The sequence below is a fragment of the Zea mays genome, chromosome 10 (assembly GCF_902167145.1).
Source record: "Zea mays cultivar B73 chromosome 10, Zm-B73-REFERENCE-NAM-5.0, whole genome shotgun sequence".
NCBI classification, from domain to species: Eukaryota; Viridiplantae; Streptophyta; class Magnoliopsida; order Poales; family Poaceae; genus Zea; species Zea mays.
The window spans coordinates 80031031-80049052 of record NC_050105.1 but is presented as its reverse complement, the minus strand read 5'-3'; positions in this window follow the sequence as shown (position 1 = coordinate 80049052).

Here is an 18022-nt window from a genome sequence, read left to right as displayed (position 1 = left end):
TTGTGGGCACCTCAACGAGCAGTAGGGCACCTTGGTGGTGTGACCAAACCTTGGTAAAAATCATGTGTTTTGTGTGCCTTCTTGTGAGCGTGATTTGTTCCTCATCATCTCAGGTCTACGATCTATCTAGTTCCTCGATGCCATGCTAACCTCTCATTGGGCCTCGCTCTCTGCCTCTTCGCCGATGCATCACACTTCCCCCACTAAAGATAGTGGAGATGTTCAGGTGGACTCCTCGCCCTCCTGTTGATTCCTGAAATGAATTAGGAATAATGATACTCTTAATTGTAAGGTTATTGGAGAGGCCAAATTATCTTCTAAAGTGTATTTATAATAATTTCTACATGTCATTGTTTAATGACCTGGTTTTCCCCCTTACCACATACAAGTATAGGATAAAAGTTAAGTTGTCATGTTAGCACGGTGAAGATAATCTCTTGAACAAAAAATGTGGTAGATCAAAACAATTAATATATAGGATCTTTCTCATGACCTCTATGTCTGGATTATTCTAGAGTGGACCCAATATAATTTGCCACTCTATTTCACTGATCCAATGTCAGATCTTTACTAGCTAACAAGCTTGATCCAGTTTGTATCATTAAATTTCATTTATATTCCTGTTATTTTCCACTCCTTTACTAATGAGAAGTATTTATCCTTGCAGTATTGCAGCATCTACAATAATCCATGCAGTGCTTATTTGATATACCATTTTTGTTACATTGTTTCATAACAATTATTTTTTTACTATTGTCTTTTTTCACATGAATTCTTTTACTGACACCTACTTATGTGGATATGTGATGTTTATCCAGCACTATTGATTTTTTTGCCAATCTGCTCAGTGAGGCTCAGGATGGGATTCTAGATTTGAACAACACAACAAACACTTTAGGACACGTCTTGGACCAAAAAATTAAGTAATTCTTGATGAAAACTATACCTTCAACTTGAGCATCTTGTTGGAGTTTATTTTGTATTTGCTTTAACACACTAACTAGGGTCTTATGGGAAATTTTCAAAATTGCATGCCACTAAACTGTATTGTTTCTACAAGACTGCATTTCAGTGCAATTAGGATATGACCTCAAAGTTTACCTGTTCTTGCAGGTCAAAGCAGTTGGAGAGGAAATGTGAATAGGATTTTGTAACACCCTGAATTTGGGGGTATAAAATTTCTTTTCTAATATCCAACAAATTCAGGTGTTACTCTCTCCCTTATCGCTTTTCTTCTATTTTTTTTAAATAATGGAGAGTTATTTTATATAAGTTTTAAGCTGAGTAAAATAAAACCCAATAAGGGTCATGATTGTTGCACGACATGCCAGATCATCTTTTCTTTTTGTATGTTGATTTATTCGAGTTGTGCATTCACGTAGTCCGCAAATTTGTGTTTGAAGTTGAATTCAAAAGAAAATAACATAAATTAGAAGATAGAAAACAAGAGCAAGGAATAGAGAAAATAAAAGAGAAAACAACCTTTCCCAATCTTCCCTGCGGCCCAGCTTCCGAGCGTGGCCTAGCTCCCAGCCACAGCCCACGCCGCGCGCCCCCTCGACCCATCTCGCGCCCATGGCGCATTCCTGCTCCCTCTAGCCTGCCGCGCTCCTGGGCCGCTGCGCGCACCCGCGGCCCACGAGCCTCCATTAGCCCCCTCGGCCTGCCCCGCGCCAGCCACCAGGCCAAGATCCATCCGGCGCGCTCGGCGCCTCTCACCCAGTCACCCAGGTCGCGGCTGGAGATGCGCTGCCCCTAGCAGCGGGGCCCAGGAGCTAGCCCGCGCGCGTGTGGGCAACGCCCATCCGAGCACTGCCGGCCTGGTGCCGCTGCTTTTTGGCCCCACCTGTCATCTCTTGCAATTGCTGCCTCCTATTTCTCATTTGTGTACGCGCCTATCTCTGCCAGAACCGCCCACTACACGCTCCTATCGCCTGTTCTCGCCCACAACCGCGTCAAGTCTTTCCCTGTGCTAATCTCCGCCATCTGGGACCGTGGAGATCCTCCCCGGCGCGACAGCCCACCCTCTCGGCGCGGCAGTGCGGCAGCCCAGCACACCAGCGCGGTAGCCGACCGACCAGTAGCATAGGGCCGAGCCGCTAGGCCGCCAGGCCGGCCCCTGTCCTCCCCCTCTTGTCAGACCTACACACCAGCCGCCTCCCGTGCTGGCCATGGCGCCCTATCACCCAGCCCGCAGCCGGTCCAGCCCCGGCGGCACGGCCCTAGCGCGGCGCTCGCCCGCCCCTCCCCGGCGCGTCCCCTGGGGGCGCGGCTATGTGCGGTGGCACGGCCGCCGGCCGGTTGGCCAAACCCCCCACCCCCACGTGAGCTCGTCCCCTGCCCCCATGGTGACGACCCAAGGAGGAAGAAGGCCTATGTTAGGGGCCTTCGTCTTCCGAAGGTCCTCAAAAACACGATTTAACAATGTTTCCCAAGTGTAATATGTGAATAGGTACCTTCGAACTTAGAATGAATCAATACACAATATGAAAAGCATGGTCGAGACGAAGGATGATGCGGCTCCGAAGCTACGCACAAGGGAGCTTCGGCTCAGCGGCTGGAAAAGGAACCGACTTAAAGGGGAAAAGGCTATCTAGTCCTCATCAAATTGTCCTTACATCAATAGTAAACATAAAGGGCGTGATTGTAATTTCACAGAGGCTGCGCCCTGTGCCTATAAATAGATGAACAGTACCCCCGTACTGTTCACGCTGACTTGTATTCGCTCGTGCGTCACGCTTGTACTTTTGCCTTCTGTCAAGCCGAAGGTACAAATGTAATTCAATATTGTTCTTATTCATCCATGATTATATAATAAAGATATATTAATAATGTCGTATGATTATTCATGTTCTTTCTCATGTTTCATATGCTTCTCCTTTCATTAATGTATACTATGATGATGAAGGTACGTCCTTCATGACCTTCGTCCGAAGATCGTTATATCCTAAGGGAAATAATGCTTCGAAGGATGAAGGGCATTAACCATTAACCTCGTTTTGTGTTGGCTTGTTCTTAATTCATACCATTTGAGAACAAGTCCCCAACATTGGCACCCACCTCTAGTGTACTCACTTCCACAATCTTCAGCAAAGCATCAACCTTCGTCATGCCACCGAAGAAGATAACCGTGCCAGGGGCTGCTCTGCAGCCACTAGACACAAACCAGGAGACTCTCTCCCTCCGAGAGGACAGAAAAGAGAAAGACCACCAGTCTGACACTTCAGGAGGAGGAGTTGGACCAGGAGATCAGGGACATGGAAATCATTCAACAGCAGGTGCAAAGGAAAAAGGAGAAGATGGCTCGGCTGGCCGATCTTCAGAAGAAGATCGATGAAGCTACTGAGGAAGTGCGTCATCTTACTCAAGATGACCATGACCGAAGGCCCCAACACATGGAGCTTCGTCAAGAGGGCTCATTCAATGAAGATGAATGGTACGATGATTTTAATCATGGTACCTTTACTTTTGATGATGCTTCTCCCCTAGCAGCAGAATTGCAGGCTATCCCATGGCCACAGTCCTACAAGCCACCTCAGCTACCCATGTACGATGGGCACTCAGACCTAAAGCAATTTTTGATGAGCTATGAGGTAACAATATCCTCATATGGAGGCAACACAGCTGTCATGGCAAAGTCCTTCATCATGGTAGTCTGAAACGTGGCCCAGACATGGTACTATTCTCTCCGGCCAGGGACAATCACATCATGGCAGAAGCTCAAGGACATGTTGGTTACCAGTTTTCAAGGCTTTCAGACGAAGCCGGTCATAGCTCAAGCCTTGTTCTAGTGCACACAAGACCATGAGGAATACCTTCACGCGTATGTCCGAAGGTTCTTTCAATTAAGAGCACAAGCGCCCACAGTGCCCAATGAAATCATCATTGAGGCCATGATCAAGGGTCTTCGGCCAGGACCTACGACCCAGTACTTCGCCAGGAAACCTCCCCAGACTCTGGAGAAGCTGCTTCAGAAAATGGATGAGTACATCCGGGTTGACAATGACTTCCGACAAAGAAGGGAGGAAGCTTATAGATTTTCTGAGATGACTAGGGGCTTCGGAGGGAGAATCCACCCTAGGCATGTCAGATCAATCCACAGCTCTAGTCAGTATGATGACAAAGGAAGCCAGCTTCAGAGGCCACAGCACACCTCACAGTCTTCGGGACAGCAGCACAGCTCCTTCAGGCCACCAGCTCCAAGGGCCAGAGGCAGCAGGGGCTTCGGAGGAAGATATGGGGATCAGCTCAGGAAGATCTATTGCTTATTCTGTGGAGAGGACAAGGGCCATACTACAAGAACGTGCTAGATCACTATCCTGAAGCAAAAAGAGATTACCGAAGCAGAAGCTCGGCAGAATCAGCCGAAGCAGGTTTTACATACTACTTCGTGCCACTCTCCTTACATACCAGAATATGTGGGAAACCAACCTGCAGCTTCTGTTTCTTTGGCAAGCCATTCACAAGCTTCATGGCCTCAGCTCCCACCGCCACCACCACTGCAGCCTACCTATTCCCGAACCTAGCAGCCAGAAGGGCGCCAACACTCCCAACAGCAATGTGACTTCAGGGAGGAGTCCCAAGCTCGTACAGTCAATAGTACTGTACTAGAATCAAAACACATATACTGAACAATATCCTGCTTTTGAAATACCTTTACCTTCTAGGCTATTTTACTTTTTTGAGTAAGGAACAAGCAATGAAAACTTAGTTTTAATTTCTTTTAATGATTTTGCTTCTATCAAAATGAATTTTTGCTTCTATCAGAATGAATTTTTGCTTCTATCAGAATAAAATATGTCTTCTTCATAGATTTACGAAGCTCAAAAGTCGTTCCTAAGGGAATACAGAGCCAGCATAAACGAAGCTACAAAAAGTCGTTCCTAAGGGAGCGCAGCGTAAGTTTTGCGCTCAAAAGTCGTTCCTAAGGGAATGTAGACCAAAAATTGACGAAGCTACAAAAAGTCGTTCCTAAGGGAGCGCAACGTAAGTTTTCTGCTCAAATATCGTTCCAAAGGGAATGCAGAGCCAAATACCACCGAAATATAAGGCGAAGAAGTTCAAAAGTCGTTCCTAAGGGGATGCAGAACTTATACCGTTGAAATAGATGGCGAAGAAGTTCAAAAGACGTTACTAAGGGGATGCAGAACTTATATCACTGAAATAGAAGGTGAAGAAGCTCAAAAGTCGTTCCTAAGGGGATGCAAAGCTTGTGTGTTCCAGTGTGGGCGTGTGGGTTTGTGTCTTCGACATCCTCATCATTTCGCATCATATCATCACATCATTTCGCATAACATCACATCATACATCATATTGCATCAATGACACGAGAATTGAATACGGAATTAATCTTCGGCAAATGCTTCGTCCAAATGAAAAGGTGCTAAGGCACGAAGTAAGCTTCGAGAAATACAGTTTTATCAGCTTTATCACAAGAAGGGATCTCTCTTTGCGAAGCACAGATATCTTCCGTTACGAAGCATGGATCTTTTTCTTTACGAAGCATGAAAAGAAGGGAAGGTGTTTTTTCGCCGAAGGCTCAAAACGGTATGTATGTAAGTTTCATGCATCACAAAGAAATGAATTACAATAATTTACATATTCGATTCAAAGTTACACACGTCAAATATTACAGTCTTGTTACAATAGAAGTATAATGTTCATTCTAGTTTCTCATACATCGACCATTTCAAATGTTACATACATCAATTATCACATACTTTTGTTACAATAGAAGCTTAGTCTTATTTAAATTGTTCCATACATTCTAGCTATTATTACAACATAATCTATTCTTCTTTAAGAACTTTCTCTGCAACTTTGTTTAGTAATTTGTTAACGACTTCGTCGACAATGGATTCAGCCATGTTTATGATGTCCAGCGCTTCCTTCATTTTTGGATCAGCTAGGGGATCGTACGGTTCCGGCGGCGGAGATAGTTCTGCTGAAGTAGGAAAAATTGATTAGCTCGAAGCCATAAAGCAAGTACCAAAGCTAAAAAACCAAAAAATAATACCTATACGCCTATCGCGTTCTGCAGCTTCTTCAGCTCGCTTTGCTTCTGCTCTGGCGTCGTGGGTGTCTTTCTCACTCTTTTAAATAATCTCATGGGCCATCTCTCGGCCACCATTCACCCAGACATCATTGTAAAATTTTCCACCCATTAAGGTTGCCTCGGCTGAAGGATCCTTCGTATCATCTACGGAGAAGGCAGCTTCGGCCTGGGCTACAACTTTAATATGATCACATCCAGCCTTCTCCAAGATGGCTGAAATTCCTCGCACACTGGAAAACGCGCAAACATCCCCGCGATCACTTAAAATTTCTTTGAAGGTTTCGGCTTCTCCACTTATCCATTCAACAACGCCTTCGGGGTCGCCTCGTATGAAGTTTTCTTCAGCAGAGTAGGCACCCACTTTGGCGAAGCTAGCTTTTATTTTCTTCACGCAATCCAAGGATTTCTCAAAGCACCTTTCCTTGGATGTGCGAAGTTCTTCAACATTTTTCTCTAGATAATTTTTCCAATTTTCGCTGCTTTCTTGGTTAGTTTGTGCGACTGCGCACTTTTCCTTAGCTTCGGCGAGTTGTCTCCAAAGGTCTTCAATTTCAGTTTTCTGAGCCTCGGCCTGAGCTTTGAAATTAGCTTCGTCTTCTTTTACTTTGTTCACCAAGGAAATTAAGATTTTGTCTTTTTCCAGACCTTCGTTCCTCAATTCAATCACCTCTGAACGAAGGTTATTCAGAGCCATTGTATAGCCTTCGTCTTCAATATTCTTCTGTGCCCTCATGGCATTGCTAAGAATTAAGCCCTGTAACAAAAGAGAAGAAAGAATTGAGCATGACAAATAAAATACTTCATTCTTAAATTCAACGCCAACTTCTATACCTTTATACTGTTGTATGCTAGGCTGTCGGCAAGATCATCCTTCGACAAAATTGAAAGGCCATCCTACAACTTCGGAAATCCCATGCTTTTACCTATCTATGGCAAACAAATATTTCTTTATTGTCTGGGAGACAGTACAAAAAGTCGTCATCGTTAGTGCCATTAAACACTAAAGCTCCCTTTGGATATTTCAACTTTTGCGCATAGTGTCTGGCTTCCTGAATTTCTTCTCTAGACAATTTCTTCCCCGAAGCGTGTCGAATGATGTAGTCAACATTTTCGATCGGAGCTTCGGGAGCAGGAGTCTCAATCTTTTCAGGTGCAATCTGCCCTACCGTTTTTTCCTCACGGGCGCCAGGCTTCACCACGACGGGTGCTGAAGGCCCAGCTTCGGCATCAGCCTGAGTTTTTGTAGCTTCGGCTTCTGCTTGCCCAGTTTCGGCTTTGGCTTGCGCTTTGACAGCTTCAGCAATTTTCTTTGTAGGAGCTGGGCTCAAGGCCTTTGTAGTCTCTAGCACAACATCCAGCACGTTGGCCATCCTCCTTCTCTTGGGAGTCGCGACAGAAGCCTTTTGCACCTTCGGCAGGTTCGCCTCTGTTGGAGGGCTCAAAATTTCTGGCATTTTCATTATTTCTTCAATCTGTGGCTCTTCGGCTTTATCAACCTTAGCTTCGACTGGCTCGACTGTAGGCGTCTTTGGCATTACAGTTGGTTCTTCAGCGCTCTGTGCAATTGAAGCAGCCTGTCTTGCTCCAGCAGTTGAAGAGGCTCCTTCGACAAATTTAGGCACGACGGCCGGTTCAATGTAACGAGGCCGGTGGTTCAGAACCTTTATCTTTTTGCCCTTCGGCTCAACTGCAGTGGCCGAAGTGGCAGTCTTCCTCTTTTTTCCTTGCCCATGCAGCGGAAAGCGATAATGAGGGTATATGAAGCCAATCGCATCAAAGACCCTGTTCAGTATTTTCTTCCCCCGGCCTCTGAAGGCTGCAGACAAAGCATTATCTTCGGCCATGGAGTAAGCTCCAAGTAGCTCATCACTGGTAGCTTCAATACACTTCAGCCAGTCGTCGTTTGGCTAATCAAACTTCTCCCTAAATCTGAAGGTGTACTTCAGTCGGACCAGACCACCATCACTAGAGTCGGTGGTGGTTTCCTTCGGCATTTCTCAGCTTTCCACAAGTGGCCATACCCTAAAGAATATATGCTCTTGAATCAAATCCCTTGTTCCAATGAAGGAACAAACAATGCTAAAAGCCCTCTGACATGCTTCAACAGTGTCATCAATTTCCACCTTCGGCCTTCGAAGGCCGAAGCGAGACCAAATGGGTCGCTGAATGATTTCTTTGATATCTTCCCTTGCCTTTAAGTCAATTTTAACATAAAACCACTCCTCCATCCAGGCTCCAGGCCATCTCTTCCGGAATGTTGGCACCGGTTGGCTTGCGTTGGGGCGGGCAATAAATCCATAACAACCAAAGTTGTTGTGGTACTGTTCTTTGCCAGTAGCCTTCGTCTCATACAAAAGCTCGTGCATACTATAGAAGCACTTCGCGCTTGGATCTAGCCCCTGACTCCTTATAGCCCAGACAAAAATCCCCATCCTTATTATGGCTTCGGGGGTGATTTGATGAAGGAAGATCTGGTATATCTTTAGCACTTCAACTACAAACTTGCTTAAAGGGAACCGAAGACCAGCCTTAAAGAAGCTTTGGTAGATAACAACTTCATTTTCCTCAGGGGCAGGGACGATGTTGTCTCCGCCAGCTCTCACGATAGACATGTCACGAAAGTACCTTCCTCTCATGTTGTCAAGGTGACTATGTTTAATAGTCGATTTTCCGAAAACAGTATGGCTTGGTCGCCAAGGCCGATCTTCAGAATCTTCATCTCCACTTTCCACATCATAGCTATCACTATCATCAGTATCTTCAGACAAACCTTCTAGTATCTCTTTAGTAATCCTCTTTGTGTTTGTTTTTGACATAGACTCAATAAACCCAGCGATAAAAGGATCCGTGGTTTTCTTTTCTTCAAACAACTTCGTCTCCTCAATTAGCTTCGTCTCCGCAGTCGTCTTCTTTTCCTCAATCACTTTTACCCCAGACATGGTGAAAACACGTCTTTGAACCGAAGCTCGAAAAGCTTGAAAATCAGGCGAGACCTAGTGAGCAAGAGATAAAAAGTTTGAGAAAATAACGCGAATGCTAGGAGTGGCGTATCAAATGTTGCCGGTGTGGGTTCATATTTATACGCTCAGTGCGTTGAAACTTGAAGGGCCCCATCTGTCATTGACTATTGCTATTCTAGCAAAGGGAAGGTGTTTTTTCGGACCTTCGGCTTAAGGCCTTCGTTCATGTCGCAGTCTAAATTCGTTGTTATAACAAATTAATACTGCGAGGGGCTACTATTGGGGGCCTTCGTCTTCCGATGGTCCTCAAAAACACGATTTAACAATGTTTCCCAAGTGTAATATGTGAACAGGTACCTTCGAACTCATAATGAAACAATACACTATGAAAAGCATGGTCGAGACGAAGGATGATGCAGCTCTGAAACTACGCACAAGGGAGCTTCGGCTCAGCAGCAGGAAAAGGAACCGACTTAAAGGGGAAAAGGCCGTCTAGTCCTCGTCAAATTGTCCTTACGTCAATAGTAAACATAAAGGGCGTGATTGTATTTTCACACAGGCTGCGCCCTGTGCCTATAAATAGATGAACAGTACCCCTGTACTGTTCACGCTGACTTGTATTCGCTCGTGCGTCACGCTTGTACTTTTGCCTTCTGTCAAGCCGAAGGTACAAATGTAATTCAATATTGTTCTTATTCATCCATGATTATATAATAAAGATATATTAATGATGTCGTATAATTATTCATGTTATTTCTCATGTTTCATATGCTTCTCCTTTCATTAATGTATACTGTGATGATGAAGGTACGTCCTTCATGACCTTCATCCGAAGATCGTTATGTCCTAAGGGAAATAATGCTTCGAAGGACGAAGGGCATTAACCATTAACCTCTTTTTGTGTTGCCTTGTTCTTAATTCATAGCATTTGAGAACAAGTCCCCAACAACCTATTTCTGAAAAAGCCCCTATCTTTTTCTAAAGATGGTATGCTGTTTTTTTAGACTTGAGAAAGTTATATGCTAGCAGCTGAAGTTTATGGTTAATTAGGAATAGGTCCCTCGGTTACTAAATGGCATTTCTTTTGCACTATAAATCTGTTTCACTCCGCGCAAGTTGTGTTAGATTCGTATTAATGTGGTCTATCCGCTAAAAATTATTTTTCTATCATTTCTGTCGGCGTTTCGACCCCGGGGGGTCCCTGGACCGACGAGTAAATTTGTCGCTGTGTGTCCCAGCCCAGATGGGTTGGCGTGAGATGGAACACAAGGGAGAAACGCGGCTCGTGTTATCCCGCACCAGGGGTGTGTGCTCGTAGTAGGGGTTACAAGCGTTCGCAAGAGAGAGAGAGAGTGAGCATGTTCATTAGCTCGTTCTCCCGCTCGACCCTTTCGCATGAAGGCCCTGGACCTCCCTTTTATAGATGCAAGGAGAGGGTCCAGGTGTACAATGGGGGTGTAGCTAGGCGCTAACGTGTCTGGCAGGGAAGTGTCTGAGGCCTGTGTACATGCTAACGTGGCTGTCGGAGAAGTGCTTGAGCCCTGCGTAGGCGATAACGTGGTCGTCGGAGAAGTGCTTGAGCCCTGTAGAAGCACAGCTATCGGTGCTGCTGGGATCTTGCTGATGTCTCCTTGCTTCCGTAGGGGGCTGAGAACCACCGTCGTCATGGACGCACGCGGGGAGCCATCATTACTTGCTACCGGGGCGAGCCAGATGGGACGCCGGTCCTGTTCCCTCGTAGCCTGAGCTAGCTAGGGGTAGGGTAATCATGTATCCCCCGTGGCGCGGTTGGTCCGAGCCCAAGGTCGGGCGAGGCGGAGACTCCTCCTGAGGCTGAGGCCGGGGTCGGGCGAGGATGTGATTCCTCCTGAGGCCGAGCCCTGGGGTTGGGCGAGGCGGAGACCACCTTCCGAGGCCGAGGCCTAAGGTCGGGCGAGGCGGAGCTTCCTGTAGCGCCCGAGGCTGAACTTGGCTATTGTCAGCCTCACCCTGGTGGGTGGCACAGCAGTCGGAGCGGGGCGAGCGACGCTGTTTTCCTGTCAGGTCGGTCAGTGAAAGGGCGAAGTGACTGCGGTCACTTCGACCTTACCAACTGAGGCACGCGTGTCAGGATAAGGTGTCAGGCGATCCTCGCATTGAATGCGCCTGCGATATGGTCGGTTGGAGAGACGATTTGGCCAAGGTTGCTTCTCGACGAAGCCTGCTCGAGTTGGGCCTTGGGCGTGCCGAGGGTGCGCCCACTGCCTGAGGAGGCCCTCGGGCGAGACGTAACTTCGTCCGGGACTACAGTTCCCGCCCGAGGCTGGGCTCGGGCGAGGCGAGATCGCGCCCCTTGGGTAGACGAAGCCTTGACCTGAATCGTGCCCATCAGTCTCTGCAGCTTATGCTGATGGCGGTTACCAGCCGTGTGTAGGAGTGTTGGGGGTACCCCTAATTACGGTACCCGACAGTAGCCCCCGAGCCTCGAAGGGAGTGTTGGTACTCGCTTGGAGGCTTTGTTCCGGTGGGTGCGCGCGAGCGCACCCGCCGGGTGTAGCCCCCGAGGCCTCGGAGGAGTGGTTTGACTCCTCTGAGGTCTTAATGCTTTTCGTGATGCTTCGGCCGGCCTTGTTGCTCCCTCATGCGGCCTGGTCGTAGCCCGGGTGCATGGTCAGGTTCCGAGTTTTTAGGCTGGTTTGTTGACGCTGTCAACGGTTTGGCCGTAGCCGGGTTGCGAGAGCAGCCCCCAAGCCTCTGCACAGAGCGAGAGGACGATCAAAGACTGTCTCGACTTTTATTATACGCCCCTTCATTGCCTTTCCGCAAGGAGGAAGGGGGGGAAAGCGCCATGTTGCACTCGGAGGGCGCCGAACATGGTGTCTCCAGTGAGTTGCTAACGGGTGATCCGAGTGGACGCCCGTGCCCCATTCGATAGGGGTCGGCTAGTGGCGCAGAGGCGCGCTCCAAAAGAACCTGCAGGTGATTTGCCGGACCCAGACCCATTCGATAAGGTCTGAGGGCTCGATGCCTCCCTCTGATGGGATTCCATTACAAAATCACTCCTGCTGGTCTCGAAAATGTCCTAGGGTACCTCGGGAGCGTAGCCCGAGCCTCGGCCATGTAACGGACGTACCCAGAGTCATCCCTCTCTCTGCGTGCTCTGGGGCGGCTGTCGAACCCTTCCGAGGGGCCAGCCTTCGAACCCCTGATTAGTAGTGGGCGCGGAGCCCGGGCGCTCTGGGGCGACTGTCGAACCCTTCCGAGGGCCAGCCTTCAAACCCCTGATCAGTAATGGGCTTGAAGCCCAAGTGCTCTGGGGCGGCTGTCGAACCCTTCTGAGGGGCCAGCCTTCGAACCCCTGATTAGTAGGAGGGCTCGGGGCCTGCTTCCTTCGCGGAGAAGGATCCCTTTCGAAATATCCCCTTTAACGGTCCCTTTAGCAAGAGAGAGAAAGGGGAAGAGGAAAAGGATATGAATTTAAACGGTGTGGCGCACCTTTTTTGACGCGGTTATCATGGCGGAGGTGAAACGACGCCCTCTTCGCCTGCCAAAGGTGTTGCTTGCCCTGTCGAGGAGTTAATGCGACGAGACGGGCGATTCGTGGGGCGACCGTTGCGCGTGCTCGAGTTGTTCGAGGAACGGAACACGGGCGCGTCGTCTTCGTGCCGTGGGAGAGGGCTCTCCTGCCTCTTTAGGAGGGGACGTGAGCCTGCGGGCGATTTGACCGCTGCCCCCGCCCGTCTGCTGCTGCAGCTACTGCCGGTTCGCTTTTGGCCATATCGACCGTCGTGCCTCCCCCTGCGGCTGACTGACCCGTGATCGTTGTGCCCGATTGGCACTGTTGGGTCATGCGCAGGGCTGCCTCGAGTCGCGGCACTAGTTCCACAGTCGAGAAGACGCGGCATTGGCGTGAGTGGCGGTGCGGTTTCCTTGCACGCAGTAACCGTTGCGCCGGTTGCATGACATGCGGGCCCGGGCCTTCACGCTGACCCACCGGATGTGATGAAGCCGAAAAGGTGCACAACCGTGGTGCGGTTGCATGCCTCCTGCATGGCGGTCTGCCCTTTCGCCTGCTGGTTTCAGCGAGAATGGGGAACGCTTATAACCGTGGGGTGGTTACCTGCTTCACGCGTAGTGGTTTGGCTTCTTCCATTTCTGGTCAGCTTGCATGACATGTGGGACCCAGCCCCCGTGTCGTAGGGGGAGGACCCCGGAGCATGTCGGTGAAGACTTTGCCCGTGATGCTTGAGGATGCGAGTGGGGAGAGCCAAATTTAAAAAGGGATCGATCTCCCGGGTGGTAGCCATGTCTTCGCACTCCCCTCATGCATCGCGTCCTTCCACCTTCCGAGCCCCCGGATGGGGGGCACCCGCGTTGCCTTCGTCTTGCTGTTGTTGGAGGAGCGCGACCTCGCGGGAGTTGGCACCCTTCAGCCATCGCTCGGCTTCAAGGATTTTCATCATGCAGCCTGGCTGCATTCCCTCACCAATGGTCATCCAGGATGATGACCACCAGTTCGGTGGTGGGGAGAAGCAAGCCGGGTTGCGGCCTCTACCCCGCCCTCAGCTTCAAGGATCTTCATCATCCTTGCTGGAGAGGGGGGCGGGGCACGTCGGGGCCTTCCCCCGCGTGGGCCGGCGACCCGCTTCTTCCTCCGGCATTTGGGGGAGAAAGGCATCCTCCAGCTCTACGGAGGATGCGTCCTCCAGCCATGCGGGGGAAGGCGAACCACCTGGAGTTTGTTGTCCCGCAGGCCCTCTGGTGTGGAGGTAGTTCATACCCGCGGGAGTGGAACCGAAGTTCTGTTTGTAATGGCACCCTGAGTATGGGTGTTTGTTCATTGTGGCTGTCGAGGCCTGAACATCTGGGTATTCGGGCATGAAGCCGTGTTTCTTCTTTATTTCGAGCACTAGGACTTGCCTGTCGGCTAGCTGAACCGCTTAACCGAGCGTGAGTTGCCTTCCGCGGAAGGTGACGAGTGAGGTATCCGTATCCCGGAGGCGTAGGAGTCCCTCGGCTCGGTCGGCCTTGCCACTCAAGGCCTCTCTTGCTCAGTTATAGAACCTTCGGCCGCTCTGCGATGAGCCGAAGCCGGAGGCAGTGATGTCGGCGTGGACAGAGGCGGAGTCGGCTCGAAAAGAGGCTTCGTCAGCCCGGAGCACGTGGCTCCCCTGGCCGAGGAGGTGCAGCGGCAGCGGCTGGAGCCTGGCCAAGTCATCCACTAGCGGGACCAACCCTGGAGTCATGCTGCCGAGGCTGTGAGCCGACCTGAGGTCCTCGGGGGACACCTGGCTGAGGCTACGGAGCGGCCAGCCGAGGCGCCCGCTCGGGCCGAAACCCTTGCGGAGAACCCGACCGTGAGGGCCCGAGCGCGGTGCTGGCTTCTTCCCTTGGGGTGGAGATCCTTCCGCCCGTATCGCCGTCCGAGGCTGGGCCAAGTTCCGCCGAGGGTGGAAACAACGCTGAGGGTGCTGCTGCTCCCTCTGCCGATGTCTGAACCTGCAGGAACAGTTTGTCTGTAGTATGCGTATGATTTTTGCGATCGCCGAGGCCTAAACATCTTATTGTCGTATTATAAAGCTGCGTTTTCTTTCCTCTTGTTTCGAGTATCAGGACTTTTTCGTCGGTAGCAGAATCGCTTATCCGAGCGAGAGTTACTTTTCGCGGAAGGTGATGAGTGAGGTATCCGTATCTCGGAGGCGTAGGAGTCCCTCGGCTAGGTCGGCCTTGCCGCTTACGTGCACTCTTACTCGTTCGCAGGATTCTGTTATCGATATAGTCGAGAAGGCACGAAAATGGTTCTGGCAGAAAAGTTTTTGAGCGTTAGGACTTGTTCGGTAGCAGAATCGCTTATCCGAACGTGAGTTACTTATCGCGGAAGGTGATGAGTGAGGTATCCGTATCCCAGAGACGTAGGAGTCCCTCGGCTCGGTCGGTCTTGCCGCTTACGTGTACTCTCGTCGTTTTCAGGATCCCGCTATTGAAGCGGTCGAAAAGCGCGAAAGACGTTCTGGCAAAAGACTTTTTCCGAGGAAAATTTTGACGCAGAGGGGGTTCCCCCGTTCTAGCCCCCGAGGGAGGGTCGGGCTTTGCCAAGGCAAGGCTGACCCTTCCTTGACGGTTAGACTTTATTTGTGTATGTAAAAAGAACGAGGAATATGAACAACTTGAAACATCTTAAGGGTAGAAGCGACGTAGCTGTTGGATGTTCCAAGCGTTGCTGTAGACCTCGCCTTGATCATTGGCCAGCTTGTATGTTCTAGGCTTCAAAATCTTGGCGATGATGAACGGCCCTTCCTAGGGAGGAGTAAGCTTGTGGAGTCCTCGAGCGTCCTGCCGCAACCGAAGTACCAAGTCTCCGACCTGGAAGCCTCGGGGTCGAACCCCTCGGGCGTGGTAGCGTCGCAGAGACTGCTGATACCGCGCCGAGTGTAGTAAGGCCACGTCCCAAGCCTCTTCCAGCTTGTCCAGTGAATATTCTCGGCTGGTCTGGTTGCTTCGGTCTTTGTACGCCTTTGCCCTCGGGGAACCGTATTCTAAGTCTGTGGGTAAGATAGCCTCGGCCCCATAGACTAGAAAGAACGGCGAGAAACCCGTGGCTCGGCTCGGCGTCGTCCTCAGAATCCAGACCACCGAGGGTAGCTCTTCCATCCACCGCTTGCCGAACTTGTTGAGGTCATTGTAGATCCTTGGTTTAAGTCCCTACAGAATCATACCGTTGGCACGCTCCACCTGCCCATTCGTCATGGGGTGAGCTACGGTGGCCCAGTCCACACGGATGTGGTGGTCCTCGCAGAAGTCCAGGAACTTCTTCCCAATGAACTGTGTGCCGTTGTCAGTGATGATGGAGTTCGGGACCCCAAAGCGATGGATGATGTTGGTGAAGAACGCCACTGCCTGCTTGGACCTGATGCTGGTTAGGGGTCGGACCTCGATCCACTTGGAGAATTTGTCGATGGTGACCAGCAGGTGCGAGAAGCCCCCAGGTGCCTTCTGCAAGGGACCGACGAGGTCCAGACCCCACATAGCAAATGGCCAGGTGATGGGTATTGTCTGCAGGGCCTGAGCGTATAGGTGCGTCTGTCTTGCGTAGAATTGACACCCTTTGCAAGAGCGTACAATCCTAGTGGCGTCGGCCACCGCGGTCGGCCAGTAGAAACCTTGTCGGAAGGCGTTTCCCACGAGGGCTCGAGGTGCTACATGGTGACCGCAAGCCCCCGAGTGTATTTATTGCAATAGCTCCTGTCCTTCGGTGACGGATATGCATCGTTGGAGAATGCCTGAGGGGCTGCGGTGGTAGAGCTCCTTTTCATCACCCAGTAAGACGAACGACTTGCCGCGCCGCGCCAGTCGCCGAGCTTCGGCCTTGTCGAGGGTAGCTCTGCTCGGTGAAGATATTGCAGGTACGGGGTCTGCCAGTTTCGATTTGTCGCAACCCCATTCCGCTCTCCCTCGACACGCAGGGCCTCACCTTCGGCGGCCGAGGGTACCTCGGGCTGGGCCGAGGCCTCCTCGGGCTCGGGCGTGTCGTCGATCTTGACGGAGGGTTGTTGTATGTCTCTGGAGAAGACGTCGGGGGGAACCGTTGTCCACCCCAAGGCTATTTTTGCCAGCTCATCCACAGTCTTGTTGTACCGTCGAGCGATGTGGTTGAGCTCCAGCCCATAGAACTTGTCTTTCAGGCGCCGAACTTCGTCGCAGTAGGCCTCCATCTTCGGGTCACGGCAGTGGGAGTTCTTCATGACTTGGTTAATGACAAGCTGCGAGTCGCTGCAAGCGTCGAGGCGCCGAACCCCTAGCTCGACGGCGATGCACAACCCATTAACCAGAGCCTCCTACTCGGCCACGTTGTTTGACACCGGGAAATGGAGGCGCAACACGTAGCGGAGATGTTTCCCGAGGGGTGAGATGAAGAGCAGGCCCGCACCGGCTCCTGTTTTCATCAACGACCCATCGAAGTACATGGTCCAAAGCTCGGGTTGGATCGGAGCTGTTGGCAGTTGGGTGTCGACCCATTCAGCCACGAAGTCCGCCAAGACTTGGGACTTTATGGCCTTCCGAGGGGCGAACGAGATTGTTTCGCCCATGAGCTCCACTGCCCACTTTGCTATCCTACCCGAGGCCTCTCGGCACTGGATGATCTCCCCCAGGGGGAAGGATGACACCACAGTCACCGGATGAGACTCGAAGTAGTGTCGCAACTTTCGCCGCGTCAGAATTACTGAGTACAGTAGCTTCTGAATTTGTGGGTAGCGGATCTTGGTCTCGGATAGCACCTCACTGATGAAGTAGACCGGCATCTGGACGAGCAGTGCATGCCCTTCTTCCCGTGTCTCGACTACGATCGTGGCGCTGACCACCTGAGTGGTTGCGGCTACGTAGATCAAGAGGGCTTCTCCCGCAGCGGGGGCACCAAGATGGGCGTGTTTGTAAGGAGCGCCTTTAAGTTTCCAAGGGCTTCCTCGGCCTCGGGGGTCCAAGTGAAGCGCTCGGCCTTCCTTAAGAGGCGTACAAGGGTAGGCCTTTTTCGCCGAGGCACGAGATGAAGCGGCTCAGAGCCACAAGACATCCCATGACCCTTTGCACTCCTTTCAAATCTTTGATAGGCCCCATGTTGTTGATGGCCACGATTTTCTTCGGGTTGGCCTCGATGCCCCGCTTGGAGACGATGAACCCCAGGAGCATGCCTCGGGGGACTCTGAAGACACACTTCTCGGGATTGAGCTTCACTCCCTTCGCTCTCAGACACTTGAATGTCGTTTCAAGGTCGGAGAGGAGGTCGGAGGCTTTCCTCGTCTTGACAACGATGTCATCGACGTAAGCCTCGACCGATCGACCGATGTGCTCTCCGAACACATGGTTCATGCACCTTTGGTATGTTGCACCTGCATTCCTCAAGCCAAATGGCATAGTAGTATAACAGTACATGCCAAAAGGTGTGATGAAAGAAGTCACGAGCTGGTCGGACTCTTTCATCTTGATTTGGTGATACCCTGAGTAGGCATCGAGGAATGACATGGTTTCGCAC